The 27,920-nt window shown below is 45.9% G+C and overlaps 1 pseudogene across 1 annotated transcript; it reads left to right on the forward strand.

Annotated features, from left to right (window-relative positions):
• Positions 1–1,060: 1,060 nt before the first annotated feature.
• On the forward strand, positions 1,061–21,153 carry Mill2 (MHC I like leukocyte 2; annotated as a pseudogene). Its single transcript, NR_190833.1, is given in 5 exon segments — positions 1,061–1,178; positions 16,043–16,306; positions 16,510–16,785; positions 17,915–18,436; positions 19,692–21,153. The product of NR_190833.1 is annotated as an MHC I like leukocyte 2, transcript variant 1, non-coding (transcript).
• Positions 21,154–27,920: the final 6,767 nt, after the last annotated feature.

Genomic DNA, 27,920 nt, shown 5'->3' on the forward strand with positions numbered 1-27,920 from the left:
ATCCTTCAACATCCCTTCAGCTGTGATCACCAGTACGTTCAAATTACTTTTGTTGGTGATTCATTTGACAATGTTAGGAGGAATCTGTTGGTGTAAGAGATGTTGGGGTGTCTGAGAAGACATTCAGATGCGAATGACTCATCTGACCTTAAAAATAACAATAGGATGCAGGGTGGTGTACACCTTTAATCCCAGCAGAGGCAGCCGATCTCTGTAAAGTCTAAGCCAGCCTGGTCTACAAAGTGAGGTCTGAAGACATCCAGGACTGTTACACAGAGAAACCCTGTCTGCAGGGGCAAAAAAAAGTAAGTAAATAATCAAAATCAGAAATGTGGGATGGGCCACTAAAAGACCCCCGGAGCGGGGAGACCCTCACTCAAGTCTCGGGATGACGAGACCCCCCCAAGAACTCACACAAGACCGTCCTTGTAATCACATGAGGTTTATCGATAGCAACCAGTGCATTGGGGTCGAGACTAGTATCCCACGCAGGGGCAGTGGAGTTCGACCCTGAGAGGCTGGGAGAAGAGGTATTTAAAGGGAGAAACCACAACCCCAGGGGGCAGGGATGGCGTCATTGGAAAGTGTGTAGAATAACAGTGAAAAATCACAAGGAAAAGCTCTCTGTTTTTCAAGCTTGTTTCCTAGGAGAAGCTGTCTCCTGCTTCTCAGATTGTTCTCTAAGATTTATGGTCAGCTAGTTTCTGGGAGAAAGCTGTTGAGTCGGCCAATGTAATTACCCATTCTATAGCCCGAGGAGAGGCTTCTTGGAACATACAATTCTGGGGCCTAACCTGTTTTGTTTTGTTTTGTTTTGTTTTGTTTTGTTTTTTTCTTCTGCTCTAAACTTTGTGTCTAGGAGGGCAACTTTAAAACTTCTACCATTCGGGGTTGGGGATTTAGCTCAGTGGTAGAGCGCTTGCCTAGCATGCGCAAGGCCCTGGGTTCGGTCCCCAGCTCCGGAAAAAAAAAGAAAAAAGAAAAAAACTTCTACCATTCACCCCCAGACTGTGTCAGAGGCCCTGTGTCATACTTAGCTAGTGGGCGGGGCCCTGAAAAGAAGTATGTGCCCACACAAAGGAGGAAAATGGAAGCCAGTTCTGGAACAGCAGGACCAGCAGTCCTACTGTTGATCTTAGCGCTGCTCCTGACAGAGTCACAGGGATCCAGGAGCCAGGGTAAGCTCTGGGCAGGATGGGGACCATCCCTTTAAGGAGGGGAGGGGTGAGCCATAAATTATTTCTCTGCCGGTCAAATGAGTCAGATTTAGAGTATATTGGACAAAAGTTATCCCAAGGAACCAAGCCAAGGAGATCACAATGAGGAGGGAGGCACACGAAAGGGGGAAGAAAAAGAGAGAAAGTATACGCATAGAGAGAGGGAGAGAAGAGAGATCAGAGAAGTCTGGATTATAAAGGAAAAAAACGGGGTTGGGGATTTAGCTCAGTGGTAGAGCGCTTGCCTAGGAAGCGCAAGGCCCTGGGTTCGGTCCCCAGCTCCGGAAAAAAAAAAAAAAAAAAAAAAAAAAAAAAAGAACCAAAAAAAAAAAAATAAAGGAAAAAAACCTCTGAGGGGGAGCGGGGGGGGGGGGGGGGACCAGCCCCTGAGCTAGGTAGGGACTGAGGGGGCACCGGGAGACCTAGATCAGATCTGCTTTGGTATGTAAAGTATGCGCCTCAGCCCCTGTAAGGTTGGGTCAGAGCGAATGGGTACAGGAGGGAGAGGCAAAGAATGGAGCCGGAGCCGCAGAAACTGAAACTGGCGAGAGGCTTAGCCAGTTGAGCAGCTTTTGTAAAACATACCTCTGGCTGGCTTAAGTGGGCATGGGGTCACATGGGGAGGCTTTATTGTCAGCTGGAGGGCATAGGACTATTGTGATACCGTGGTATCGTGAAATCAGGAAGCCCCTGCAAGAACGAACTGGAAGCCCTTTGCTAGAGCTCAGTGGGTGGTCTTCTATGGAGAAAGTAGAATGCCTGCAGCTAGCGAAGGTTGCAGAAAATGCCTTATGCGTGGGGGAGTGTGGGGGAAATGGGGCTTTTAGTGTCCCTGCCCTGAAGATACACCCGGGAAGTTGGTGAGTGTCTCCATGGGCAGAGGCCTGGATAGAAAACCGAGTCTCTTAAGCGGTTAAGAGTGGGAGGGGCCAAACTGTGGAGAGTGTCCGGGAGGGTATGCGGAGGGGAACAATCTAGGCAAGTGTGAGAATTTCCCCTCCGGTCCTTGATTCCGGGGATAGTTGTAGAAGATTGTCTTTTAATGTTAGGGATAATTATTTTTATTGTTGTTGTCTCTTATTGTTTGAGGCAAATGGTCTCACTATGTAGCCTTGGCTATCCTGGAACTTGCTGTGTACACCAGGCTGGCCTTGGAGCTCTGCCTGGCTACCTAGAATTAATTTTCTCAATGGGAAATTGTGTGTGTTCTTGTGGGAGGGGGTGTGCGTGTGCAAGTGTGTGTGCATGCATACGTGTGTGTGTGTGTGTGTGTGTGTGTGTGTGTGTGTATGCAAGGGACAAACAGCAAAGATCTTCTGTTACCCTGAGATAGGGTCTCTGGCTAATGCAGATGCTCATGGTTCCAGCAGACTGACCAGTGAGTTTTTCAGGGCTGCCAATCTCAGCTCCTCAAAGCATTCTTATTCACTAAGCCAGCTCCCTATCATCTGGCTGCTTGCTTTTGACAGATCAATGGCCCAAGATTGGCATGCTTGATTTTTCAAATTCTCTCATATGGTAACAAACCTCACCATTACACAATGACCCCAAAATCGCTTCTATCTAAATTTTCTCTGCTCTACAATTTCAAAGGTCTCATATCGCTAAAGGGTTCTCTTACTTCCCAGACTTAAAACACTTGTAAGACTGTACTCTAAGCTCTATCTCGGAATTTGTAAATCCATTGGATATGATTTTTTAAAAAAAAATCTATAAAATCTGTAGCAAAAATTAGGCTTAAAACTTATAGCAAAGGGGACTGGCGAGATGGTCCAGTGGTTAAGAGCACTGACTGCTCTTCCAGAGGTCCTGAGTTCAATTCCCAGCAACCACATGGTGGCTCACAACCATCTGTAATGGGGTCCAATGCCCTCTTCTGGTGGTGTCTAAAGAGAAGGACAGTGCACTCATACACATAAAATAAATAAATCTTTTTTAAAAACTTACAATAGGACTGGAGAGATGGCTCAGCCATTAAAGGCTAGACTCACAACCAAAAATTTTTTAAAAGCTTATAACAAAGGGCTTCACATCAAAATCTATACATGGATAACATTAATTTGCTACAATTCATTATATATGGGATTCAACTCTTATTTAGAATATACTACATATGTAACTTGGATTCAACTCTCGTTTAAAATATAGATTAAAAATAGATATTCTAGAGAGAAGCCATGGCAGGACAATATGACTTAAGTGTAAGAAAGTGTGCAGTGGAGAAGAGAGTACACTCTGCCCACATTTCTGACTCCAGAGGAAAACACCTAACGCCATCTGGGACCCCGGTGCAGGGGGGCTCCCGGAAAAGGCGGCACAGGTCCTCCTGGTTGCAGCCCTCAGGGAGAGCTCAAAAGCAACACCTGAAAGATCCCCGAAGAGAGACCCTTACTCAAGTCTCGGGAAATCGCGGACCCCAGACACAGAGAGACCATTTTGGATGTAATACGCAAAGGTGAGGTTTATTACGGAGATCTATTACGGAGATCTCCAGGCCTACACGTATCCCACGCAGGAGATAGAGGTGTCGACCCCGAGTGGCTGGGAGAAGGGCTTTTTTAAAGGAAGAAGTCACAAGCTCCAGGAGATGGGAGGATGTCAGAAGGAAATACCAAAAATGTCACAAGGGGAAACTCTCAAAGTCACAGGATTGTCCTCATGATAGTGTTTTATGGTCAACTAGTTCCTGGAGCAGGGCTATTGAGGCCGGAGGAAGGTCAGGTCGTCCTCATTGTTCCCAAACTGCTTTGTCCCTTTGGGGTAAATGTTTGTTAGAGTTGTTGAAGCTCCTGCACCTGATAAACATCTGGATAGGCTTTGCTCCTGCCCTGGAATTTTTAATTTTTTTATCTGCCTTAAGATACCATCTCTCACACCCACGAGCAAACTTGAGCCTCAGGACCACAGGTAAGACCAACTTTTCTGCTCCAAGCGACCTGCCTGGTGAACTCAGGACACAGACCCACAGGAACAGCTGAAGACCTGTAGACAGGAAACACTACACGCCCAAAAGCAGAACACTCTGTTCCCATAACTGGCTGAAAGAAAACAGGAAAACAGGTCTACAGCACTCCTAACACACAGGCCTATAAGACGGTCTAGCCACTGTCAGAAATAGCAGAACAAAGTAACACCAGAGACAATCTGATGGCGAGAGGCAAGCGCAGGAACCCGAGCAACAGAAACCAAGACTACATGGCATCATCGGAGCCCAATTCTCCCACCAAAGCAGACACTGAATATCCAAACACACCAGAAAAGCAAGATCTAGATTTAAAATCATATTTGATCATGATGCTGGAGGACTTCAAGAAAGACGTGAAGAACTCCCTTAGAGAAACACAGGAAAACATTAATAAACAAGTAGAAGCCTATAGAGAGGAATCACAAAAATCCCTGAAAGAATTCCAGGAAAACACAATCAAACAGTTGAAGGAATTAAAAATGGAAATAGAAGCAATCAAGAAAGAACACATGGAGACAACCCTGGATATAGAAAACCAAAAGAAGAGACAAGGAGCTGTAGATACAAGCATCACCAACAGAATACAAGAGATAGAAGAGAGACTCTCGGGAGCAGAAGATTCCATAGAAATCATCGACACAACTGTCAAAGATAATGTAAAACAGAAAAAGCTACTGGTCCAAAACATACAGGAAATCAGGACTCAATGAGAAAATCAAACCTAAGGATAATAGGTATAGAAGAGAGTGAAGGCTCCCAGCTCAAAGGACCAGTAAATATCTTCAACAAAATCATAGAAGAAAACTTCCCTAACCTAAAGAAAGAGATGCCCATAAGCATACAAGAAGCCTACAGAACTCCAAATCGATTGGACCAGAAAAGAAACTCCTCCAGTCACATAATAGTCAAAACACCAAATGCACAAAATAAAGAAAGAATATTAAAAGCAGTAAGGGAAAAAGGTCAAGTAACATATAAAGGCAGACCTATCAGAATCACACCAGACTTTTCGCCAGAGACTATGAAAGCCAGAAGATCCTGGACAGATGTCATACAGACCCTAAGAGAACAAAAATGCCAGCCCAGGTTACTATAATAGGATCTGATGGTTTTTTAATTTCCTCTGATTCTGTAGTTTATTCTCCAGGGCCAGCAAAAAAAAAAAAAAAAAAAAAAAGTTTATTCTCTGGGGTTTGTGAAAAGTTGGGAACACAGACACACACACACAGACACAGACACAGACACACACACACACACACACACACACACACTGTGTGGGTAAACATACCACTTTAGGCAAAAATTCTCTACAGAAGAAAAAGGTTACCTCATAGCCACAAGCTACGTAGTCTCCAAAAACAATCACACCAAGAATATATTCTTCAAAAACAAATTAAAATCATTATACGAAATAAAGTTACAACAGAATTATCTATAATGTATTCTTTCTTTGAAACTCATACCTCACTAAACATTTCCCATCTATTTCTCCACCAGTTCATTGTAGCCCCAAAGCAATCATTCTTTTGTCATTGATTAACAAAGTTTAAGCAAGCCAGTCTATAGTAGCAAGTGTTTCCTATGCTGAGCTGATGACAGTTTGTATTTACCGAGAAACAGATCATCTCTTACCTCCTACTTTTGAAGTCCTGTTCAGCTGAGCTGGCTAATCAGCTCTTCTCCATTCTGTGGTGGGTAGTTTTAAGCTACTGCCTTTTAAGTTCTGAGCATTTTCTAAGCTCACTCTGGAGCCCCTACCTGACTCCCCTTTTGTGATACACCTGCCTTTGGTAATGAGAGGTGACAAGGCTCACCAGCCCCCTTACAGCTTCTCTGAATCTGTGGATAAAAGATACAACACACTCAGTTTGTTACTTTACAACTTGCCTTCAAGTCACAATGACTAACTCTCTCCCACCCGGAAAAGGGTGCCCTTACCAACTTATTATCTCTGTCTCTCCACTTGCCCGAAACTTCAGTGGCTAGTCCCACCTAGCCCCTGCCAAACATGCCAGCCTATGGCCACCTGCCTGTAGCTCCTTCTGAGACCTCACATGGCAGCTGGCTTTTTTTTCCTCCAAAGCATAACAGAAAGCTCCTCTCTCTCCTTCCTTGCATCTGCCTTTCTCTCCTGGGACCCAGAAGTCCTGCCTGTACCTTCCACCAAGCAATTGGCCCCTGGCTTTCTTTACTGACAAATCAAGAACCAATTGGGGAGCAATACCTTAGCAGCAGAACCACTCCCTTCACTATTCTTGTACTCAGAATTATTCATAACCCTGTCTTTTCCTGGTGTCCACTGAAACCTGTGACCACATCCCTAAATCACAAGATCCAGAACTCAGACACAATGCAAATGAAAGACACACACCCATTAGCTTATTTTCAACCTGCCTTCTTGGCTCAATTGCTGGGCGCTTCTAATCTCCCACTGTTAGCATTGCCCCTCCAAATACTCTTAGCTCAACGCCCTAAATCTGCCCTCAGCTTTAGTTTCTACTCCAGCCCAGTTGGGGACGTGACTGATGACCACTCCACCGTGGATCTCACATGGCTGGTGGCCTTTTCTCCCTCTAAAGCACGGTAAAAATCTCTTCTTCCCCTGCATCTCCTAGCCTACTCTAGTGGGAACCTGGAAGTCTGGCCTCTTTCCTTCCGCCCAACGATTTGCCCCTGGCATCTTTACTGATAGATCAAAAACCAACTGGGTGGGCTGGAGAGATGGCTCAGCGGATAAGAGCACTGGCTGTTCTTCCAGAGGACCTGAGTTCAAATCCCAGCAACCACATGGTGGCTCACGACCATCTGTAATGAGATCTGATGCCCTCTTCTGGTGTGTCTGAAGACAGCTACAGTGTACTTATATGTAATAAATAAATAAATCTTAAATAAAAACAAACAATTGGATAAAAGGACTTAGCATCACAATCAGCCCCTACAGGAAACAAAACAATTAGCCCTATAATAATTCCTAAATTTAAAAGGAAACTCCATAAGGAACTTTTTAAACAAATGTTCTAACTGAATTAGAAAAGTAGGGGTTGGGGATTTAGCTCAGTGGCAGAGCGCTTGCCCAGAAAGCGCAAGGCCCTGGGTTCGGTCCCCAGCTCCGAAAAAAAGGAAAAAGAAGAAGAAGAAAAAAAAAGAAAAGTAACTAGCCACTTCTTCTGCAGCCTAGAATGAGTAACCTGAGAATGCAGAGTTTCCAAACAGCTCTCAGATGTGCATGGACTTGATCTCGGGACCTCTCTGACCTATTACAGGACAGAGGAATAACACAAATCCATTTATAATTGGCATGGCACAGGGTGGTTAAGTGTGCCTTAATATTCAGAATCTGAGTCTCCATGTAAACAATGGCTTCCTGTAAAACATTAGTTCTGTCTGTCAAACCTGTATGGATCTTTTTCTGTGGGATCAGTGCTAAGAAAATATGTTGAGATAATTTATATGGTGAACAGTGTGCACCTGTCGTACCAAAGCGACAACCGGGGCTTACGTAGATCCCAGCGCCTAGAATGAGTGCAGCAATAAATCTCTTTGACCTCGAGAGAGCATTAGCAACCCATTCCAGTGCATCCATAGCAGAACTCTCCTACCAAGACTGTGAAAGATTAACAGGCAGCAAAACATAAGGTGGCTGACATACAATGAGGAAAACCTTAGGGCTCACGGTGGAATGTATGTAGCTGGTCATATAGCATTTTTCACAGGAAACGTTATATGCATATGCTCGTTTTTAGTAATGTTTCTATCCTCTGGGTACAGAATAGCAAATGGTGACGTAACATAGGACTGGCGTCCATCCGGTGCATCAGGAGCCACGTCCTCAAGTAATGATGGCTGAGGTGGGCATGATGAAAGTGGCAGGGGGGGAAGTCTCTGCCTCCAAGTTGTAGGCACAGTTCCTAGAAGTAATGGCTATTGTGGGGACGCACGCACAAACTAAGGCTGGCAATGCCCCTGCGTTCGTCTCCAGTAAGATGAGGCAACTCTGCATACTGTAAAGCACATTGCAGGTATGCTGCACAATCCTACAGGACAAGCAGTTGTAGGAAAATGTAATCCCACCTTAAAAGAAATGCTTATAAAACGAAAGGAAAGAATAAAGAGTCCCAGGGATAGATTAAATGGTACTCTGTTAACTTTCTGAACCTTAATAAGAAAGGAACGACAGCAGCTGAGAGACACTGGGTTATGGAAAAAACTGTGTAGGGCTGGAGAGATGACTCAGTGGTTAAGAGCACTGGCTGCTCCTCCAGAGGTCCTGAGTTCAATTCCCAGCAACCACATGGTGGCTCACAACCATCTATCATGGGATCCGATGCCCTCTTCTGCTGTGTCTGAAGACAGTGACAATGTACTCAAATACATAAAATAAATCTTAAAAAAGGAAGAAAAACTGTGTAATTAAATCAGCATATATTATAAGGATATATCAACATCAGAATGGAAGCCAGCAAAAGTTTTACATTGGGAATGCAGATTTGTTTCTATTTCCACAGGAAATGAAAACCTGTGGATACACCAAAACTGATAAAAATTAGAACTGAGCAGGAGAGATCTCCTGAAAACCTTGGGCACTGACACAAAAGCCTTTATTTCATTGAAAATGTCTTTGTTTATAATTTCCCGATACACTCAGCACAATTAATGGCTTAAAACAGAAGCAAGGGGAATGTGGTGATATTTTTGAAAATTCTGGAAGTTTTGTTTCTTTTTTCTTTTTAAAAAAAAAAAACACAGAAACATTGCATGCTTTCGTTTTAATCCAGGAGTAGGAATGTGAAGCTGCTTCAGGCTGTTTGCCGCAGCTGACCATGATTTGCCTCCTGCTCGGCAGAGGTGTGGTTTTGCCAGCTGCAGATGCTTGGAATTCTGGGAGCTTTTGAGAGGGTACATAAATGGGAGGTGCCCGGGGAGGGAGCTGGAGTTGGCTGTAGTTTGTAGTTTGTGAGTAACTATGATCACAGAAGAAACAAAAGGAAACAAACTACATTCAGGGACTTTCCTCCCTCCCCTCTAACCTTGTTCTCTCCTACCTAGCTTTAGGAGGCAAAACCTGGGGATAAAGGGTGGGGAAAAGAAGAACCCACAAAGTAGCCCAGAGCAGCTACATTGAGTCATACAAGAACTGTGAAATTCTATCCTGGCACACAATAAAAAAAGATCAGGAAAGTTCCTAGTCTACCTATGGATTGCACTTGTGGTTTAAAGTTTTATTTTATTTTTTTTTTAAAGATTTATTTATTTATTTTGTATATGAGTACACTGTAACTGTCTTCAGACACACCAGAAGGGGACATCAGATCCCATTACGGATGGTTGTGAGCCACCATGTGGTTGCTGGGATTTGAACTCAGGACCTCTGGAAGAGCAGTCGGTGCTCTTAACCACTGAGCCATCTCTCCAGCCCTAAAGTTTTATTTTAAAGCTCAAGCATCTTCGATTAAATCGTGGATTCACACTTTTAAGCCTCAAACAGGGATAAACCTGTAAGATCCTCATCTTCAAAAAACTACTCACAACTGGGCAGTCAGCGGTGCACATTTTTTTAAACCCCAGCACTCGGGAGGCAGAGGCAGGCAGATCTATTTGTGAGTTTGAGGCTAGCCTGGTCTACAGAGTGAGTCCAGGACAGGCAGGACTGCCGCAGACCACCCAGGGGAGTGTGTCAGCAGAGGGACCAAGGCTTGGATTTCAGGTAGAGAACAGATTCAGCGTGACAGACACAAACTCGAGGTGTGTGCTGCTGCAAAAAGCTTTACTTCTTGGCATAGATTTAAGCAGTTAGACAGGTCCATCATAATCGGCAGTCATCCAGCTCTTATTCGTTATCCCACCAAATGTCCCTTGAAAGGAGGAAAGCTGAACATACAGTCTAGGAAACAGTTCTCAGCCGCAGACAATAGTTTAGAAAACTGCAGTTATACTGCCAGACTTGTGGGCACCAGGTATGCATTCATCATTTACCTTTGTGGGGTTTTTTGTTTTGTTTTGTTTTTTTAAAGATTTATTTATTTCATGTATACGAGTGCACTGTAGCTGTCTTCAGACACACCAGAAGAGGGCATCAGATCCCATTACAGATGGTTGTGAGCCACCATGTGGTTGCTGGGATTTGAACTCAGGACCTCTGGAAGAGCAGTCAGTGCTCTTAACCACTGAGACATCTCCCTAGCCCCTTACCTTTGTTTTAATAAAATTTAAACTCTATATTTATGGCCCCTCAGATTAATAAGGAAACTTTTATAACCATAGTTAACTCTTGATAAGTTTGTTCAACTTGTTGGAACTTGTCTATGATCTTTCTAAAAAAAATCGTTACTATTTTGAATCATGCTAAACAAAACTTTTTCAAAACGGGATTAAGGCTTTTCTGGAACAGTCATGTTGTTAGTAACCGCAATTACTCTCTCTCCTATTTACTGGGAGCTAATGGGTGCAGCAATTGAATTCATCGCAGCCATTGAGTTTATCAGGATCATGATGGTGTGAGACGTTTCCGTCTCTGAAGTTTTAGCTCCTGAGACATCTAAAGGTCCATGACCATCTTCCCACACTGCTATGTTCTTAAAATCAGATATTGTTGACAGGCTTAAAGTTGCTAAGATCACCAAGGCTAGAACACAGAAGGCACCTCCACCGCAAGCATAGACCCCAGTCATCATCTATTTATAGGGAGACGGCCAGGGCCCTCCAGGAGGCCGAGCCATTCCAGGCACACGCCTCTGTTCTGGATAGAAACGAAGCACAAGAGCTTCGTGTCAGACAGACTCCACTGGAGTGGGTGTGGCACAGGACTACACATAGAAACCTTAACTAAAAAAAACAACCAAAAATGCTACTGTCTTGTAAACTGCTGTGTAATTCACGTAGTGGCAAGCTTTGTTTAGCCTCCTGTATATGTTTTCAAGGCTAAGCCTAAAGCAAGTAACTAAAACACAGTTTGTTTGGCTCACACATACTTAATAGATAATGGTCCTCAAACTCGTCAGCCATCTGCTGACTATGGCACTTAAAATGCTTAATAAAAAAGCTTCCCAGGCTGGAGAGACAGCTCAGCGGTTAAGAGCACTGACTGCTCTTCCAAAGGTCCTGAGTTCAATTCCCAGCAACCACATGGTGGCTCACTACCATCTGTAAAGAGATCCGATGCCCTCTTCTGGTGTGTCTGAAGACAGCTACAGTGTACTTATATATAATAAATGAATAAATCTTTAAAAAAAAAAAAAAAGGTTTCCCATGCCATGCAGCCGTGACTTTAATTCAAGCCAGATTAGAATGTATAAAGACGGGCTTATTGGGAAGCAGCTCTCAGGCAGGTCCTAAGCAACAAGACCAGAGAAGTCACCATGAAGAAGGAAACAGAGGGGAGGAGGAGGAGAAAGAGAGAAAGAGTGTGCCCACACAGGGAGAAAGAAAAATGCAGAGAGGGAGAGAGAAGAAAGAAGGAAGGAAAGGCCACATAGTTTATGTAGGGCAGAGCCGCTTGGGGGAGGGGGAGCCTGTATGCCAGGCTAGGAACTGAGGGATGCCGGAGAACTTGGAGGCCAGGTAGGCCAGGTCCACTCTGTGACGTTAAATAAAAATGCACCTGAGCGGTTTGCTCCAGATCTGAATTCCAACGCCTAGAACAACTATCCAGGTAGGGGGTGAATCTCTGTCATTGAAAGTGATAAGTAGACCATTTAGATTATACTTTCTGCTGTAGTTTATCCTTCTCAGACCCCTGATGGTATTGACTGTGTCAGTTTAACAATAGCAAAACAAACAAACAACAGCTCCTTCCCCAGGGCGACAGCTACCTTGGCAGTTCATTTGATCAGGCCTCCCTGTCCTGCCTGGAGTTCTGCTAAAAACACAAGCAGTCTCCCTCACTACCAAGCTCTGAAAGGACCTAAACTCGCAGATGGTTTTAACCCAAAATCATTTCCAGGTTCCCAAGCTTTTACTATAAGTCAAAGGCACGGGGCGGCAGTTCTTTCTACAATGTAGATGTCAGTATAGAGTACAAAGAGTGGTGATATTAGCACATCTAAAACTTATATCTCTTTTTGTAAACAATCCTTTTAAGTCAACTGGGATCCTCCTCTCACAGGTCAAACCTTCTCCAGGCAACCACCAGTCTAAGTTTCCCCACTTACTGCCTATTCTCAAGAATGGGATCCCACTCTTTTCCCTGGTTTTGAGACTTCTCTCCCACACTACTAGGACCGTGGGCCTGGAAGTTTCAAGTGTTCGCACAAGCTAAAAATGTTTGCTAACTCTAACTTCACCTCTGTCCCTAGTCTATCTGTATTGGAAGATTTCAAACCCACTGCGGACTGCTCCAGCAACTCATCAGCTCCAGGAGCCCTCAGAATCTGCATCCCAGATGGCTCCAAAGTGGCTCGAGCAGGCGCACAGGCGAGGGGGAGGGGAGGGGGACCCGCCCCTGCTCCCTGGTGATCATGCTCACAAACTGCTTCAAAGCTGCCTGCACTTCCTGGCTCTAGATGGTCCCTGGGAGCTAGACAGCAAGAGTGAAGTGGCCAGATCTCCCCTCTTCCTCTCATTCTTCCTCCCTGCTCCCTCTTCCTCCCCCTCCCCTCCCCTCTCCCTCTCACTCACCCTCTCCCTCCCTGTCCCCTCTCACTCTCACTCTTCCTCTCACCTCTCACTCTTCCTCTCACCTCTCACTCTTCCTCTCACCTCTCCCTCTTCCTCCACCTTCCCTCTCCCTCTCCCTCTCCCTCACCCTTCCCCCTCCCTCTCCCTCACCCTTCCCCCTCCCTCTCCCTCTCCCTCTCCCCCCTCTCTCCCTCACCCTTCCCTCTCTCTCACTCTTCCTCTTACCTTCCATCTCTCTCTCCCTCTCCCCCTCCCCCTCCCGCTCCCTCTCCCTCTCCCTCACCCTTCCCTCTCCCTCACCCTTCCCTCTCCCCCTCCCCCTCCCTCTCCCTCACCCTTCCCTCTCCCTCTCACTCTTCCTCTCACCTTTCCTCTCTCTCTCCCTCTCCCCCTCCCCCTCCCTCTCCCTCTCCCTCACCCTTCCCTCTCTCTCCCCTTCCCCCCTCCCCCTCCCCCTCCCTCTCTCTCCTAGTCTTGGCCAGCATTCCAGCTTCCTTGGGACACATAGGTCATGACATTGGGAACAATAATGTCCCAGAGTCAGTGAAAGATGATTATGTTGCCTCGTCATTTATTATCAATGAAAAGGCTAAGCTGGTACGTAGCAGAATTTTAGCAGAGCCATTGTATCTGGCATGAATTCTGGACTGATGGCACCTAGGCTTTGAAGTAAGTAGCTTTTTGTAAATAGTGGTTGTTATCTGAGATTTATGGAGTTGCTCTTCCCAAGGATGCACAAAGCAATTGCATAACTTAGCCCCAGACATACCTTGCAAACCAGGAAGTCTAGGGATGAGAAGTGCTTGGTCAAGGTTTGATAAAAGTGCCGTTTGGGTAACAATAAAGAGCTTCTGAAAATCCCCTGGCTGTCCAGTCCTTCAGCGGCTGAGCCAGCCGGCTGCTGAAAAGGCCAAACTCACTCTGCAGTGTCCCGCTTTCTCAGAATTCTAAAGTAACCGGCTGAGATGACATTTAACATATCAAACTGGGCCTGGCCATTGGGTTCTCCCAGCATCCCTCAGTCCTGACCTGTTACAGGGTCCTCCTTGCTGGTATATCCCACCCCATACCCTGAACTCTGCAACCCAGGAGCGGGGCTGCCCTTCCCCCATCAACTCTTCCATATCCAGCCATTTTGGTTATGTGGTTTGTTTTTTGTTTTTTTGGTTTTTGGTTTTTGGTTTTTGGTTTGTTTGTTTGTTTTTACTTTTTATCATTTTGGCCTCTTGGCCTCCTGGCTCTTCTCTCTCCCCCTCTCTTCACATGGCTCAGGGTCAGACTAGCACAGATGTCCCTGCCTCCAGCTGTGCCCTCCCTCAAATCTACAATAAACCTTCTCCTCCTCCACCATACCTAGAACTGCCTCCTCCTCCTCCTCCTCCTCCACTTCCTCCTCCTCGTTTTCTTTCCATTCATGGAAGAAATAATCCACCCACATTTTATTTAATAGCACAATAATTTCCGTAGGTTCTTTGCCAGTAACTTCTTTAGAGCATGTCCTTCCCATCACTATTACGTCATAATCCTTTTGTAAATGAGGAGGTACAGATAGTTGCAGAGAATTATGACAGGCATAACCTTCTATTATACCATTACCTTGCCGATATGCAATCCCAGTCGGCAGTGAGGAGGAGGAAGGATAAGGGATAAGGTGTCGCACGCCCAGTTGACATGGCCCAAATTTTCAAATTTTGCTATTTTAGTTTCTCGACCATGAGAGTTAAGCATTTATGTATTGATTAGAGGAGCAGGAGAGGAGAGCGTCATCACAGTACCCCAGGAAATTTAATCAGCGCTGTTAGCACTTCCTCTAGGCTCTGTCCAACAGTTACCTAGCAACAGCCAGGCAGCACCTGGTTCACATATAAAAGGACCCTGCCTGTCCTCTTTCTTCTCTCTCCCTCTCTCTAGCTCTCTCTCCCTTTCCTTCTCTCTCTCTCCTCTCTTTCTTTCTCTCCTTGTCCTCTCTCTCCCCCCACCTGTTTCCGGCTGGCCTCTCCTCTTCTTTCTCTCTCTTCTCTTTCTGTCCTTCTCTGTCTCCTTTCTCTCTCTGCTGTTACTCCCTTCCCCAAGCCCATTTCCCATGTCCCAAATAAACTTCATTTTTCATATGCCTGATACCTGGGGGGGGAAGGGAGGCACCTCAGCATGGGCCCCCTAAAGCTCCCCTCCCCCACATTACAAAATATACCAACTCTATATACTTGTGTCCTACTTGCAATTGTTCCTGTACTAGAAGTTGGGCCTGTTTTAATTTTTCCCCACGAAGGGACCATGGGTCAATTTATATTGAGTTACTCCCACTTTGAAGGAAAGCAAGCAAACAGAAAGAAAAAAGAAAAAGCTCTAAGGCAGCTGAGCCCCAGCCCATGCTGCCAGAGCTTGGCCCATCCGCCATTCCTCAGAACTCAGGTGTAGCTTGAGATACAGCTCTCTGCATTCAGTAAACCCCAGGCTAGGGGGGCATTAGCAGTTAGAGGGCTCTGAGACCCAGAGCTTTGGAATCTATTCCTCCGACCCCGTAAGACCTGCTGAAATGTGTTCAACAGAAAATTCTCCCCCACCCCACTCTGTTTCTCTCTTTTGTTCCTTGCTTTTGTTTGTTTGTTTTGTTTTATTGAACAGGGTTTCTCCGTGCAGCCCTGGCTGTCCTAGAACTCACTCTGTAGACCAGACTAGCCTCAAACTCAGAGATCTCCCTACCTCTGTCTCCCACGTGCCAGGAGTGCCAGGATTTAAGGCGTGCACCATCATCCCCAGCCCAAGCAGAACACTATTGTATTCCAGCTTGCAAAATAACTGGCAGGGATTTTATTACCTCCCCACCACCACCACCACCCCGCCTTGGATGGGCTCTGATTCCATTAACTGCTATGAGTTTCAGATTATCAGCATTTATGGTTCTTGGCTTAGGAACAAAGTTGCAGGGCCACAGCTCTGAGTATTTTGCTTCTTCGGATGTTAGCACACATCTCAGTAATCACATGAAATGCACGGTCTCAAAAGACTGAGAAGAGCCCATGTTTGTTTCCATGTCCTCATGCTCTCCAGCCCTTGGGTAAGGGGCCTGAATTTCCTCATCTCCTGCTCACAATACTTCTCCCCTTCTCTCTTTCATGCTATAACAAAGCACCCCACATTCACACCCACAGCCGTACAGTTCTCTGAGTTCAGCCCCAAGGCAGAAGCAGTTAACTGCGGAAATTATCAACCGGTCAACTATGTCACCTGTCTCCTCCTCCCTCAGGAACCCACACTCTGCGCTATGATGTCACAGCCTGTTTTCTGGAGGGCTCTGAGCAGACCAGGCTCCTGGTCCTAATATACGTAGACGATGAGCTCTTCCTGAGGTACAATGGAGACAGGAGGAGTGCAAAGCCCTGGGCATGCTGGATTAAGGGCCATGGGGGAGATGAGACGTGTGCAAGAGAGGCTGAGAATCTGCCGAAGGAGGAGGAGAGACTCAGGGAGATGATGGCTGATATGATAAACCAGAAGGGCCATGACAAAGGTGAGTGTTGAGAACCAGAGCTACACAGGTCCCATCTGTGATCACTAAGCCATGATTCTGGGAAGGGCACGGCCAGACTGACTTGAATAAAGCACTAACACTTTCCATGGGGCAGAGCACTGGATAGTCCCTTCTAGGCTGGAGTCTCAGGGAGCTGGGATCCAGGGACAAGAAGGTGACAAGTCCCTGCCTGGGTGTGCCAGGCCCATACACTCTTCAGGCAACCCTGGACTGTGAGCTTCAAAGAAACGGAAGCACTAGAGGCTTCTGGCACCTGGGCTACGAAGGGCGGAACCTCCTCACCTTCGACCAGAAGACTCTCACATGGACAATGGATGTGCCCTTCACCCAGCAGAAGAAGACGTTCTAGGAGCCACGTGCACCCAAAGCTGACCTAGTTAAGACGTTCTTGGATGAGACATGTCCTGCTCGGCTCCAGAGACACCTGGCTTCCTTGAGTAATGTTCTGCCGGATACAGGTACTGACACGGGGCTCCCTCCCTCCATTAGCCTCTTTCTCAGGGATGTTCTGAACCCAGAAGGAGACACAGTTAGTTATGAACAATTGGACTTGGGTGGTAAGATGTTTTCTCAGAGTTAAGACAAGACAGAAGGATCCGGTTGTGGACCTGGACTACAGATTCAAATGCAAGCTACCCATGTTCCATAGCCAGGGTCCTTTAACTGAAGCTCAGCTCGTTCGTTTGTTTGTTTGTTTGTTTGTTTGTTTGTTTGTTTGTTTAAGATTTATTTATTTTATGTATATGAGTATTCTGTCTTCATGCACACCAGAAGAGGGCATCAGATACCATTGTAGATAGCCATGAGCCACCATGTGGTTGCTGGGAATTAAACTCAGACCTCTGGAAGAGCAGCCAGTGCTCTTAACCACTGAGCCATCTCTCCAGCCCCTCTGCTTTGTTCGAGAAAGGTTAAGCTTTCCGTTTTTGATACAAGGCTGGCTTGGAACTCAAGATCCCACATTCACCTCTTGAATGCTTGGATCCCAGGTATGCACAGCTCTACAAGGCCCTGTTAGGGTGATGGTCAAAGTTGCTCCTTGGCTAAGTCTCATGATTTCAAAAAAAAAACAAAAAACAAAAACAAAAAAAAAAAAAAACAAAAAAAAAAAAAAAAGAAGAAGAAGAAAGAAAGAAAGAAATCCCCCTTGAAATGGGGATAGGGTAGGCAGTGAAGATGCTGGGAACCGGTCAAAAGTCCTCATGAGCAAGGTCAAGGGTCAAGCCAAGAGGCAAAGAATTAGAGCCGCAGTCCGGCAGCACCTCTCTGTCTCCTGGAGTGCATGACACAAGCTTTGGGGGTACGAAGTCAGATTGTCAGCCATCTGTTGACTGGAGAAGCCCACTGTCCCTACCAAGCCATCTACTGGAAGGTTGATCTTCTGGCCTCTAGCCGTCCCCTGGCAGATAGGGGCCTGATAACTCCATGTTATCAGGCATCACTGGGACTGCGTGCTGTACTCCCCAGTCCTCTCACCACTGGCACATCGTCTGGGGGGGGGCACAGGCACACGGCGTGGTTGTGTAGTTGTGTAGTTTCTGCCCTCCACACCCTACCTTTCACCAGCTCTTTCTCCTCTTCTCCCAGGTTCCCCAGTGGTGATTGTGACCTGCAGGAATTATCCCGTGGGCAGGATCACGCTGACATGCCGGGCTTTTAATCTGAGTTCCCGTGTGGCCACCCTGCTCTGGCTTCGGGACGGGAAGCCGGTACAGCAGGATGTCTTTGGGCCTGGGACCATCCTGCCCAGTGGGGACGGGACCTACCAGACCTGGGTGTCCATTCGGGTTCTTCCTGGACAGGAACCACAGTTCGCCTGCAACCTGAGGCATAGCAACCGCACCATCATGCAGACCGCTGTCTCTGGCGAGAGCATGGGATGGCCATCCGCCTCATGGGCTACGAGGCAAGAGGCGGAAGGACCCCATAGGACACACAATGACCACGTGGTTGATGGCGGACTGGTTACGGGGAATGCTAATAAGGACAGTCCAGATGCTTCCAGCTGTGCTACAGCCTCAGCCATATCTGCGTTCCCCGTTGTCGTGTTGTCTGTGGCACTGCCCAGAGCCAACTGAATCCAGAGCCCAAAGGATAAGAAGCTTCCAGGTAAGGAACTCCTGCTGGGGGGATCTGGTTTTCCTTCTAGCCCGGGGCCTGGAGACAGAGCTTTTATGTTTTTTTGTTTTGTTTTTGTTTTTGTTTTTGTTTTTGTCTTTCCCTTCTTTTCTTTGCTGCTGCAGTTAGGAGGGACAGGACGTGAGTGATGCTCTTCCTGCATCAGTCACATCCTGGAGGCCGCTGAGAGGCCAGGCCAGGCAGAAGAAGGGTGGTGTCGATCAGAACCAAACAACCCAGCTCTCACAACACAGGGAACTGAACGTGGTTATCCCGTGGCTAAATATGCCTGACTAAGACCTGGAAACTCGGATTTAAATTTCCGCTAATACCATGTTCCAGTGCGGCAACCAACTGGCGAAGTGTTTATTGTAGTAGGGCAGAGAAAGTCATCAATCAAGATAATTCTCAAATACATTAGTGGAAACATCAGGTAGACGGGTTCCAACAGAGAGGGGAAGGAACTCACGCCATCCTTACCTTTCCCGATGGTGGAAGCTACGCGTCCCTTGATACATTTTAAAGGTTTCAGCGACTTGTCACAAGGATAGCAGGTCACTCTCAGAAATGGACAAAAAGGGTTATTGGGGAATCTAAAGATAGCCTCAAGATAATTTTCAATATTCTAACTATTGACAAGGGAGTTCACATCAGTCCATTGGAACTCAACATGGCTACATCTGTGTGTGTGTGTGTGTGTGTGTGTGTGTGTGTGTGTGTGTGTGTTATATGTGCTGTGTTTGTCTCTGTCTGGTATGTGTGTGTTGTCTGTTTCTCTCTGTGTAGTGTGTGTGTGTGTGTGTGTGTGTGTGTGTGTGCACGCGTGTGTGGTATATGTGCTGTGTCTGTCTGTCTGTCTCTGTCTGATATGTGTGTGTGTTGTCTGTTTCTCTCTGTGTTGTGTGTGTGTGTGTGTGTGTGTGTGTGTGTGTGTTATATTGTGGGGCAGTAGACTGTGCCAGGAGACTTGGTAAGGTTGAGTGGGTTCAGAATCCCTGGAACCCTCAGGCCTGGGGACGGTAGGCGGTTCACATACTGCTGACAGGATCCCTGTCACAGACCATGGCACCCTATGAAGAGGACCATGACAATTAGTCATGTAGGGGTAACACCCGAAGCCCCTCCACATGCAGATGAGGCAATCCTAACATCTCAGATTAAGCCAATGGAAAGCATCTGCTCTTAGACCCCCGATCCCACCCCAACATGTGTAGAAGACCCTGTATATACGACTGTGCACTTTCAGTTTGGCAGAATGTTGGAGTGACCTGCGACACTAAAAAGAAAGCACCTGTGTGAGGAGTCCTCCATGGGTAAGTCCCTTCTATATCAGTGATTCTCAACCTGTGGTCTGCGAACGTCAGAAAACACATATGCCTGATAGTCTTAGGGGCTGAGATAACTCCCCGAACCGAAATTTCAGTGAGAATTAGCAGTGAGAATGAGCTTACGGTTGGGGGTTCCTAAGACCATCAGGAATATGTGTGCTTCCTCACGGTTGAGACCCACTGGTTGAGAACCCTATTCTATGCCATCTGACACTGTTTGTGGTGGGATCCTCTCTGGGAGGCAGAGAAGTACCTGGTGAGGAACACAAACTCCTGACCGTGGTGACAGCAGGATATGGCACTCCTGGAAACTTTTTGGCGCCTGGTTTTTGGTTCCCTGTGTTTTGGTCTGTGTGTTTTTCTCTGCCTGCCTGGTTCCTAGATGTTTAAGGACTGTGAGGGAACTCAGCCAGCCCAGCTAAATGAGTGCATGAAAGTCGTCACCACATGTCTTGCTTTTGACCACGGCTTTGGTTTTTGCTGACTTTATCTTTTGGATATTTTGTGCTCTGTGGTTTCATTTGCACGCACGCATGCACGCACAGCCACTGCTCTCCTACCACCAGCATCCCAGCATCAACAGGAAGACAGGCAAAGAACACTTTGTTTTCCCTTCCTGAGTCTGCTGCTAGGTGCTGGCTTTGCAGGGGCACGCCTTGCTAGGGCAGGCAGACAGACAGGAAGGGCCAGAAGAGCTAGGCTGGCAGGGAGATGAGCAGGCAGCAGAGGCTGGCCTCTAGAATCCACTCCACCACTTGTGGTTCCCCTACAAACTCCCAGAGAGTGGAGCCTCTACTGCCCTGTTTTCTCATCCAAGAAAAACAATAGCCCAAAAGAGATGGGGAAGCAAATTGGGAAAATGAAGAGGCCTGCTTTGGTCACGTACAATGACTGTTCTCTCTGTTCTCAGGTGCTCTGCTCCAATCCCAGCCACTAAATTCAATTTAAAAGGAATTTAATATGAATAAGAAGTTTTGTCTTAAGCTGTTCAGAAAAGCTGGGTCTAGAGTTGTTACTGCTCCTGCTTCACTAGACTCAAGCATGATTATTTAAATTTTTCCTGTCTGTCCTATATAGATGAGCCTCCTGATTTCATGACAAAAAAGAAATCAGGGGGCTGGAGAAATGGCTCAGTGGTTAAGAGCACTGACTGCTCTTCCAAAAGTCCTGAGTTCAATTCCCAGCAACCACATGGTGGCTCACAACCATCTGTAATGGAATCCATGCCCTCTTCTGGTGTGTCTGAAGGCAGTGGCAGTGCGGTCATATACATAAAATAAATAAATAAATCTTAAAAACAAAAGAGGGTTGGGGATTTAGCTCAGCGGTAGAGCGCTTGCCTAGCAAGCACAAGGCCCTGGGTTCGGTCCTCAGCTCCGGAAAAAAAAAAAAAGAAAAGAAAAGAAAACAGCTTAAAAAATTACAACACATGGTAATAACTAAAAATCTATACATGAATAATTTTAATTTACAAGAGACTGTATAGATAACCTAGATACAAGAGACTGTATAGATAACTTGGATAATGGTCAGTAACTATTTGTGAGGGGTACAGGAAGGCAGGTATGTTGGGGTGGTAATTCACACCTTTAATCCCAGCACTAGGGCAGCAGAAGCAGGTGGAAGTGAATTTGAGGCCCACCTGGTCTTCAGAGTGGAGAGCCAGGGCTGTCACACAGAGAAATCCTCTCAGAAAAAAAAGAAAAGAAAAGGAAGAGAGAGGGGTTGGGGATTTAGCTCAGTGGTAGAGCGCTTGCCTAGGAAGCGCAAGGCCCTGGGTTCGGTCCCCGGCTCCGAAAAAAAAAAAAAAAAAAGAACCAAAAAAAAAAAAGAAAAGAAAAGGAAGAGAGAGAGAGAGAAAGAGAGAGAACTTACTACACAAAGCATTGACCTGGGTAATTTTAACTTACTAAACATTCTGCATATATAACTTGGAAAATGGTCAATAACTATTTGGGTGGGGGGTAGGGAGTGGGAGGTTGAGGGGAAGATGGCACATGTCTTTAATCCCAGCACTGGGGAGGCAGATGCCGGAGGATTTCTGAGATCAAGGTCAGCCTGGTCTACAGAGAAGGTTCCAGGACAGTCAGGCTGATATAAGGTGACCTCATCTCATCTCAAAAAAAAAAAAAAAAAAGTGTTCTTCCGTCCCTAGTCTGCGTCCAGTTGGATAATAAATACAATCTAGATATCAACTGTAGACTGTAAACTGTTTCAAAAGTGATCTGCACCGTACTAGCTCTAGGAAGTCCTACAAAACCAGAGAACCCGGGGTTGGGCATTTAGCTCAGTGGTAGAGCGCTTGCCTAGGAAGCGCAAGGCCCTGGGTTCGGTCCCCAGCTCCGAAAAAAAGAAAAGAAAAAAAAAAAAAAAAAAACAGAGAATCCTGGCCTTAAAAACTGACCTAAGCCAATACAGTGGATGCGATGGCTCCCTATCTCCTCAGCTGGGACTGGAGTGGGAACTTACGATTTCTTTGGAAAGTCAGTATGTCAAAGAAGGTTTCGCTGAAGCAGGCATGTGAAAGGACAGACGATGTTAAGAAGGACCCAACAAAAGGTGGACAACGCTGGGTGGTATTGGTTCACCTTACTGTTGTTTATTCGTCGTCGCTTGCCATGATTCCAGAGAGAAACGCTCTTGCTTCTGGTCGTGTTCTGGTGGCTTCTCCACGCTTCTCCAGACTCAGGCCAATTGGCAGAGTGAAGTCAGCTGATGCGTGAGTTTTGCTCAGAGACTCACGTGCTGAGGCAAGACCCGTGGGAAGGAGGGCACATGCTGTTTGGAGGGGGTATAAATAGGACCCAGTGGACAGTGACTGAGGGCTTGCATAGCTAGTTTTGCAAGGCTTCACTGGTCTTGAGTCTTTGACTTCACTGACCTTCACTTCATTGAGAGAGGCACAGCAAAGAACTTCTCCTGGCGTCCCTGCTGGTCCTGGTCAATTCTGCTGACTCGTGATGAGCTGGCTGGGGCCTGGCTGTCTCTGCTAGATTGAGCCACCACCAGCTGGTTCATGTTTGCTATCCTGACTCTACTGAACCGGACTGCTGGTGTATCTGTGAAGTGTTTGCCAGTGGATCGAGCGGCCGCTGCTGACCTGTGAACCGAACTGCCGATTTCCTGACAAGGCAGATGGGAGTTGCTCCAAAGAACCATTTCTAAACAGGTCCACTTCCCCTATATCCTTTCATTTCCACTCCCTCTGGTGGGTGGTGGGCTAGAAGGGAGGATAAAGCATTCAAGAGCCTTTATTACAAATAGGGTTTCAGGGCTGAAGAGATGGTTCAGTAGTTAAGGGCACTGACTGCTCTTCCAGAGGTCCTGAGTTTAATTCCCAGCAACCATGTGGTGGCTCACAACCATCTGTAATGGGATCCAATGCCCTCTTCTGGTGTATCTGAAGACAGCTACAGTGTACTCATATGAATAAAATAAATCTTTTAAAAAAAAAGAATAATTTATTTTTTATATTTTATTTTTTATTCTGTCTATGCTAACCAGTCAGACACAGAGACCCTAGGCATGATACAAACCTTGTCTCTTTCCAAATAGGAAATGGTAAAATACTTGGCTTCCACTGTCATTATCAGCCTATACAACAGCTTGTAAATGACCATTCCCTACCAAGGATTTGACAGGGACACAGAAGACAAAGCAGAAATGATGGGCCAGCCAGACTCCATCTTAAGGTGGAGGACATTTGCTATCAGGTCGGAAAGAAGTTCACGTTGTAGGACATTTGATCACATTGTGAACCCCAAGACTGTGAACTAGGAAAACCTTGTGGTGTGCCTCAGCCCTAGCACACACGTTTAATCCAAAGAGCTTTCTGTAAATGGGATTAAATAAAGTCAATGATAGGTCAAGGGGAACCTTAAGTCAAGAGGTGGAGCAAGCAACCAGCCAACAGGGAGGGACATAAGGATGTAGGAAGGAGGGCCTTTGAGTTGAAGGGTGGAGTTGACAGTGTGGAGAAGGAGAAGGAGCCTTTTCCTTCTGGAAGGTCAGCTGTGCTAACAGGCTTTCTCCACAGCGTCCTGAGTCTTCATTTGGTAAATTGAACATTTGGGTTTTTTGGTTTGTTTTTTTTTTTTTAAGATTTATTTATTTTATGTATGCGAGTAACTGTCACTGTCTTCAGACACACCAGGGAGGGCATCGGATTCCATTTCAGATGGTTGTGAGCCACCGTGTGGTTGCTGGGAATAGAACTCAGGACAGGCAGTGCTCTTAACCCTGAGCCACCTCTCCGGCCCCTGGGATCTTGTTTTTAAAACAGCGAGTTCCTTTCTTTTTGCTGCAAAAATCAAGTTGGCCGTACTTTCGCCTGTTTCTGGGATTTGAAATGCACCCCCGGCCCTGTGGAGTTAGCCTCATATCTTGAATACACTCTGAGAATGTAAGATGTTCTGCCAAATAATCTTAAAATGCTCAGCCAAGTTCCTACATGAAAATCTCTGAAAACACTCCCACCCTTGAGAACCCCTAATCTGGCAGTTTTGGGGAATATGTAAATCCCACCTCCCGCTGTGCTCCTCAAACCCTCACTTTAGTTAATCCCGTCTGACAGAAAATAAAGCTTGCTTTATTTGACCAAAGAATTTGAGTAATGGTCTTTACTCTTTCAGTGGGATTAACAGAGACAATAATTTTTCCTTAGTAGAAATTTTGTTTCTCCTCCCCCTTTTTAATTAGTTCTTTGAGAATTCTGTAAGAAATCACACCATGCAACAGACCTGGTGTAAAGGGGGTTTATTGGGGGATGGGAGAGGAATGAGGACCTGGGAAGGGATAGAGGCAGGTGAGTGGGCATGTAGACAGAGAGACAGTCAGACAGACAGACAGACAGACGGGAGCAAAGCAGTGAGGACAGAGAGGGAGAGAAGGAGTGCAGAGGATAGAAACCTGGGGAAGAAGGGGTCCTGTTATCCAGCTGCACACACCTGGCACACCTGGTGGTGGCAGCTGGTGATATAAGTAATTGTGAGGGCCCTGGGGGCAGGCCAGCTGGACCGCTCGTACACTAACACCAGGGATAAATAGCACTGAGGACATTTGCAAAGGCCATAGGGAAACATTATTTTATGTTTACGCAAAATTACACATACGTAAGGATTTGTGTGGGCGTGCATTTGTAATTAAGTTAGAGAATGTACCCCTAGAAGCCCTTGACTACCTAAGCAAACCCCCAGCACCAGGCATGGGAGTGCTCCTCTTGAGTTGTTGGTCAGGCTGGTCCAAAAGGCTCCTAAAACAACAGAGGTGATGGTTGCCTTTGGTTGCCTCCTGTAAGTTAAAGGGAAGTTCTGTGACCAAAACCACCATAATACACTTTGCACTGAGGACCGGAAGGCCCAAGGCTGACACCTCCTCTCCCTCTCCCTCTCCCTCTCCCTCTCCCTCTCCCTCTCCCTCTCCCCCTCCCCCTCCCCCTCCCCCTCCCCCTCCCCCTCCCCCTCCCCCTCCCCCTCCCCCTCCCCCTCCCCCTCCCCCTCCCCCTCCCCCTCCCCCTCCCCCTCCCCCTCCCCCTCCCCCTCCCCCTCCCCCTCCCCCTCCCTCTCAAGATTTATTGATTTTTATGTACATTAGTACAGTGTAGCTGTCTTCAGACACGCCAGAAAAGGGCATTGGATCCCATTATAGATGATTGTGAGCCACCATGTGGTTGCTGGGATTTGAACTCAGGACCTCAGGAAGAGCAGTCGGTGCTCTTAACCACTGAGCCATCTCTCCAGCCTGACCTCTGTTCTCTATACTCATTTGCCATATACTTACACTGCACACACACACACACACATACACACACTCACACCTGCACACACACACTCACACACACACTCACACACACACTCACACACACACATATGCAAAAAGTAATGTTTCATAACTAGTATGTAATTTAAGAGAATTACCCTAAGCAGGAGTAATTGCTTTTAGCTGAATGTTTCCTGCTACCTGGGAATTGAGAGTGGTAGCCAGTGGGGAAACACAGAAACTTAGCATCTGACTATAAAACAAAAACCTTCATTTTATTTAATTTTTAAAAAGATGTATATTTGGCCAGGATGGTGTACACCTTAAATCCCAGAACTTGGAAAGCAGAGGCAGGTTGATCTCTCAGTTCGAGACCAGACTGGTCCACTGAGCAAGTTCCAGGACAGCCAAGACTACACAGAGGAACCCTATCTTGAAAAACAAAAAAGAACAAAACAAAACAACAACAAAAAAAATTTTTCATTACTTTTGTGAATGCACTGGGAAAAGGTACATACATGGATATGAGTGCAGTCCCCATGGAGACCAGAAGAGGGTGCTAGATCTCCCTAGAGCTGGAGTGATGGGTGACTCCTTTTTTTTTTTTTTTTTTTTTTTAAGATTTATTTATTTTATGTATGTGAGTACACTGTGGCTATCTTCAGACACACCACAAGAGGACATCGGATCTCATTACTGATGGTTGTGAGCCACCATGTGGTTGCTGGGAATTGGACCTCTAGAAGAGCAGTCAGCGCTCTTAACCGCTGAGCCACTTCTCCAGCCCGATGGGTGACTCCTAATGTAGGTTCTAGGACTCGAATTCAGATCCTCTGCAAGAACAATACATACTTCTAGCCACTGAGCTATCCCTCCAGCCCCAAACTTCAACTCTTTAATGGCTCTTGAGTGGCAGTTTTTGTAAATGTTACTCCCCTACCAGTTTTATCTCTGGACATTGAAATTTGACCCTGAGAGTTTTTAATAACCTTTAATTATAGCTAATTAGTTTAAGTTTAAACTTTTGCCTCCTCGGTCTAGTTCCATTCTAGAATAATCCTTGACAGGACAACCTCATTAGACCTCTGAAAATTATTTTCTTTCCCTTTTCAACCTATATTTTACCAAAAATTCATTTTGTATGTTTAATTTTTATATCTTGCTCTTACCTGATGGCTCCTTTCTTAGCATTACCAAATTTAGACAGCATTCTTTAATAACACAATTATATTATAAATGAAAACTCAAGCCAACTATGGTGGCCCAAGCCTTTAATCCCTGTACTCAGGAGGCAGAAGCAGGAGGATCTCTGTGAGTTACAGGCCAGCCAGAGCTACACATAAAATCCTGTCTCAAAAAAAAAAAATATATATATGTATATATGTATATATATATGTACATATATATATTCTGTGAATATATATATATTTCTGTGAAATCTCCTGTCCCTCTAGGCTTTATCTTTTTATTACAGGTGTTTTCTTTTTTTTCCAACTATCTTTTTTTAAAGATTTATTTATTATATATAAGTACACTGTAGCTGTCTTCAGACACACCAGAAGAGGGCATCAGATCTCATTACAGATGGCTGTGAGCCACCATGTGGTTGCTGGGAATTAAACTCGGGACCTCTGGAAGAGCAGTCAGTGCTCTTAACCTCTGAGCCATCTCTCCAGCCCATAACAGTTGTTTTTGATAGAAATTTTTCTTCTGCTTGGAGAGGAAAAGGGAAGAAGCAGCAGGTTAGACCCTATTGCTGAGGATACCACATGTTCAGGGTGGTGACCTCAAGTCAGAACTGAACTGGAAGCGCTCTCCCTCCCTGTTGGTTAGCTCATTAAGGAGATAAGACTTTTTTTTTTTTTCAATGCATTTTGATATGTTTTAACTGACGTGTAATAGTTGTTTTTATTTTTGAGGCATGTTTAGCATTTTATTTGGTTTTATTTGGTTTGCTTTTGAAACAAACTCTCATGTAGCCCAGGCTAGTCTCAAACACACATTCTAGCAGAGAGAGGCTGCTGACTCTGAACTCCTCCATCCCCCACCCCCATGCCCCACCTCCCACCCCACTCCCCTCCCCCGTGCAGAGTTGAAAGGCATACAACACACTTGACATAGAAATCTTGTTTTTTTGTTATGCCGTTTCTTGTAATCACGCTGTTCTCACCCAAGAGAAGGAGACCAGGACGAGTTTTTTTATGAATTTGACATTTTTTTTCTTTCTTTCTTTCTTTTTTTTTTTTTTTTCTTTTCTTTTTTTTCCGGAGCTGGGGATCAAACCCAGGGCCTTACGCTTGCTAGGCAAGCACTCTACCACTGAGCTAAATCCCCAACCCCCTGAATTTGACATTTTTATTGATCCACAGACCCGGCTGGGGATTACACAC

Source organism: Rattus norvegicus, chromosome 1 (genome assembly GCF_021556685.1).
Source record: "Rattus norvegicus strain SHRSP/BbbUtx chromosome 1, alternate assembly SHRSP_T2T, whole genome shotgun sequence".
In the NCBI taxonomy this organism is placed as follows: domain Eukaryota; kingdom Metazoa; phylum Chordata; class Mammalia; order Rodentia; family Muridae; genus Rattus; species Rattus norvegicus.